At 55.7% G+C, this 4,653-nt stretch overlaps 1 non-coding gene across 1 annotated transcript; it reads left to right on the top strand.

Moving 5' to 3' along the window:
• Positions 1 to 4,219: 4,219 nt before the first annotated feature.
• On the top strand, positions 4,220 to 4,326 carry LOC126028997 (U6 spliceosomal RNA). The gene has a single exon (XR_007502660.1). It is a non-coding gene; the product is annotated as a U6 spliceosomal RNA (small nuclear RNA).
• The last annotated feature ends 327 nt before the right edge of the window (positions 4,327 to 4,653 follow it).

Below are 4,653 nucleotides of genomic sequence, written 5' to 3'. Positions count from 1 at the left end.
CCATCCGGGGAGAGGGCGCTCGCAGCCCCTCGCCTCCCCCCCTCACCACGTCAGGGATCTGGGGGGGAACCTTGTGGGAGGGTGTGGGAGGGGGGAGGGCAGGGGGTGCGGAGGTCACTGGCTAGGCCCCTACCGCCTCCTCCCCCTGGTCGGATGCCCCCGTCCACAGGGGGGGCCTGCGCGGCATCCATCTATCAAGGGCTTGTTCATTCTGGGTGGGTGCCGCGGGGTTGGGGGAGGGTGTCGGGGAGGGGTGGGGAGGATGGGGGGAGGAGACGGAGGGACTGGATTGGGGGGAGGGCCGGTGCGGGGTGGTGAGGACAGACAACGCAAAAAGAGGAACAATAACAAAAGAATACAAACATGAAAATACACGAAAAAGAACCCTAAAACATACACACACAAAGTAAAAAAAAAAAAAAAAGAGAAATCCAGAAAAAAAAAAAGCCTGAAATAAAAGCCCAAGAATTGTCTTCCAAGAGGGCGAGGGTGGTCGGAGGTGAAAGGGGGGAAGTCCGAGCATGAGGACGGACGGACAGTCGGACAGTCGGGGGTGGCTGAGACGAGAGCCGGACATCGACACCCTCACCCTGGTCCTGTTGTCACCCCACCTCGAAACCCGGGGACCCCCCCCCCCAGGTCTTCCTCAAACTCATCCCTCAAGGGATCGGGGCCCAGGCATCTGGTGTTTTTTTTTTTTTTGGAGGGGAGGGGGGTCGGGATATATCTAGGGGGGTTCCCCTTAAACCCCCCTAATCCCTCCGTCCCCTTCTTCCTGCCCCCCCACCCTGACGCCCACCAAAATTTTGCAGAGAGAAATGGCTTTTGTACCAGGTCATTCTTTATATAATTAAACTCACAGTATCCACCCCCTCGAGCAGGCCACGCCTCCTTCCTGGGGAAGCCACGCCCCCGAGGGTCTCAGGGCTCCGGATTGGCCGCTTGCGCAGGCGGGGCGGGGAGAGGGCGTGGTCAGACGTCCTCGGCGGGGTCCGCCCCCAGCGCCTCGAGCATGCGCCGTCGCACCGTGGAGCGGCGCAGGTGCAGCCGGTAGTCGGCCAGCAGCAGCTCGTCGTGGCGGAGCAGCAGGTGCAGCAGGCCGCGCACCGTGAGGCCCGAGCGCAGCAGGCGCGAGCGCGTCTGGAAGTCGGAGACCGTGATGAGCCACCTGCCGGGGGGCGGAGGGGGCGATGACTCGGGCCCCGCCTCGCTCACCCACGGGGTACCCAGCTCGGGGCCCCTCTCTCTACCCTCGCTCCGGCCCCCAAATCCTCCAAGCCTGGGGCCCGGAGAGATAGCACAGCGGCGTTTGCCTCGCAAGCAGCCGATCCAGGACCTAAGGTGGTTGGTTCGAATCCCATAGGGTCCCCCGTGCCTGCCAGGAGCTATTTCTGAGCAGACAGCCAGGAGTAACCCCTGAGCACCGCCGGGTGTGGCCCAAAAAAACCCAAAAACCAAATCTTCCAAGCCTGGACTCGGGCGGAGGGGCTCGGATTTGCAATGCATTGCAGTGCAAGTGGTCACTCTTGCACCCCAGTCTTGTTTCCTCATCACTGCGGTGTGGACGAGGGGCCCTCTTTTCCGACGGCCGCTGCCCCACCCCTGCACCATGATGCTTCCTTTCCCCTGGGCCCAGCCAGCTGGACATGCCAGAACCAAGCCAAGCCAAAGCCAGATCGGGTCCCTCTTGATGGCTACTACTGACCCCCCCCCCAAAACCCTGTTAAGGTGCTCGCACCAGGCCCTGTGCCGTCGTCCAAGGTTCCCCAGGCTCCCCCCATCATTCTGACACGTGACTGCTCGCCTGTCGTCTTCCAGTAGCTCCATTCCTTGGCCCAGTCCTCTTATATGTTATTTCATTTCGTTTCGTTTTGTTTTTGGACTACACGCAGGGCTCTTAGGGGCTACTCCTGGCTCTGCACTCAGAAATCACTCCTGGCAGACTCTGAGGGCCGTATGGGATTCTGAGGTTCGAACTAAGATGGACCACAAAGGCCTTTCCCTCTGTGCTATCCTTCCAGCCCCTCGGCCCCGTCCTTATACAGGTCACGCCCCTATAGTTTCTAGTCCCGCCCCCTCTCCGGCCCAATTGCAGCTCCTGTGCTCCCTATTCGCTCCTAGACCTGTCCTTCACTGTCAGCCGCTTCAGGCCCCGCCCCTAATCAGGTTTTTTTCTAGCCACGCCCCTCCCAGGTCTAATTACAGTTCCTGTGCTCTTATTCGCTCACAGACCTGTCGCTCACTGTCATCCGCCTCAGGCCCCGCCCCTCGTCAATTTCTTTCTAGCCAGGCACCGCCCCTCCCCGGGCCTAATTGCAGCTCCTGTGCTCCTATTCGCTCGCAGACCTGTCACTCACTGTCATCCGCCTCAGGCCCCGCCCCTCGTCAATTTTTTTCTAGCCACGCTTCCTCCGGGGTCTCACCGGTCCCGGCGCCCCGCGGTCCCGCAGATGACGTTCATGTTTTCAAAGCGGATGCTGGACACCAGCCCGCTCTCCATGGCTCCCGGTAACTCGGCCTCCAGGGCCTCCAGCACCTCCAGATGGGTGAGGTCCTCTTCAGGCTAGGGAGACAGACAGCTTCAGAACCCCGGCCTAGGTCCCCACTTCCCGTCCACCCAACTTGCGCAAGTGAATGGATGGAAGGAAAATCACAAACTCGTACCACTTGAATTGGCCAAAAGTCAGCACACGGTTTCCAGTGTGCCAGCCACACACATCGAACCCGCTTCTAACTCGCTGTCCACACTGCAGCCCTAGCCAGGACTATGTCTTCTTATTTAATCTTGGAGGTTTTGTGCCAAGATTTAAGTCTGACTTCTTTCCTTACCCTCCAAGTCCCATTAGGATCAAAAGAGTTTGATCAACAAACTCTTATTTGTTCGGTTGAACAAACAAGTGTTTGTTTTCTTATACTTTAGTAAGGAGTCATGGATGGGCCTATCGTTGTGTCTTTTTGTTTGTTTTTTGTTTTTGGGTCACACCTGGCAGCGCTCAGGGGTTCCTCCTGGCTCTACGCTCAGAAATCGCTCCTGGCAAGCTCGAGGGACCATAAGGGATGCCGGGATTTGAACCATCGTTCTTCTGCACACAAGGCAAACGCCCTACCTCCATTCTGTCTCTCCGGCTCTCGTTGTGTCTTTTTTTGTCACCTTGTCACACACACCCCTCACACTGCTCAGAATTCTTGGGTGACACTCACAGCGGTCTCCATGCACAGGCATAGCGGCTCCGCCGAGGGCTGCGCAGGAAACTTTCGGATACAGGGCAGCTCGCAGTCCAGCGTCTCATATTCTGCAATGACCTGCCTCAGTTGCTGCTTCCTGGGGAGGAATAGGGGTTGGGGGAACAGCAGGGGTTCTCTCAGATCAGCAGTTGCTGTCAGGACAGGACCCTTCTGGAGGGGGGGACGGAGGGGAGAAGTCATGGGGTCAGGGGGCACTCACGAGGATTTGGGGGCTCTGCCCAGGTTGGATATGTGCAAACTCTCCGTGATGTCTGGATCAGCAAGGGTGGCCCCTGGAAAGAGAGGCACCAGGTCAGACACCTCAGGAATGATGCTCTCAGGGGGCATTGCCCTGGCTATCCATGCCCTCTTTTTTTGGGGGGGCCAGACTCATCTGTGTTCAGGGATTACTCCTGGCTTTTCACTCAGGAATCATTTCTGGCAGTTTCGTGGGACTACAAGGGATGCTGGTGCTGGAATCCATGTTGGCCACATGCAAGGTAAGTGGCCTACCTGATTTGCTATCTCTCAGGCCAAAAATTTGGGGATTTTTTGGAGGGGGTGGGGCATACCTCGTTGTACTCAGGTCTTACTCTGACTCTGCATTCAGTAATTACCACTAGCAAGTTCTGGGGACCATATGGGATGCTAGGAATCAAACCCAGGTCGGCTCTGTGCAAAGCAAACACCTTAGCCACTGTACTATCACTTCAGCCTCACATGTCCTCTTTAGAACATAACTATCGGTATTACTAAGTGATAGCCACCACCATCACCTCCACAAAACCAAATTCCACCTCTGGAACCAGAGCAGTGATGCAAGCTGCAGGGCGTCTATCTTGCACTCGCTAACCTAGGACAGACCTCGGTTCGATCCCCTGGCATCCCATATGGTCCCCCAAGTCAGGAGCAATTTCTGAGTATATAAACAGGAGTAACCCCTGAGCATCACTGGGTTTGGCCCTAAAACAAACAAACAAAATAAAATAGAAAAGTGCTTGCTTTGGCAGCACATATACTAAAATTGGAACGATACAGAGAAGATTAGCATGGCCCCTGCGCAAGGATGACACGCAAATTCGTGAAGCATTCCATATTTAAAAACTAACTAACTGGGCCCGGAGAGATAGCACAGCGGAGTTTGCCTTGCAGCAGCCGATCCACGACCAAAGGTGGTTGGTTCGAATCCCGGTGTCCCATATGGTCCCCCATGCCTGCCAGGAGCTATTTCTGAGCAGACAGCCAGGAGTATGGCCCAAAAAAAAAAAAAAAAAAACTAACTAAATAAATAAATAAAATTAAAAATCCACCCTTGGAGTATGACCGCCGGGTATGGCCCCCCAAAAAAAAAAAAAACTAACTAAATAAATAAATAAAATTAAAAATCCACCCTTGGTTCCCACCGTATCAATTTGAGGAAAGCCTGAG

This window comes from Suncus etruscus, chromosome 14 (assembly GCF_024139225.1).
Source record: "Suncus etruscus isolate mSunEtr1 chromosome 14, mSunEtr1.pri.cur, whole genome shotgun sequence".
NCBI classification, from domain to species: Eukaryota; Metazoa; Chordata; class Mammalia; order Eulipotyphla; family Soricidae; genus Suncus; species Suncus etruscus.
Note: the sequence above shows the minus strand (reverse complement) of the source record. Positions and strands in the feature narration are given on the sequence as shown.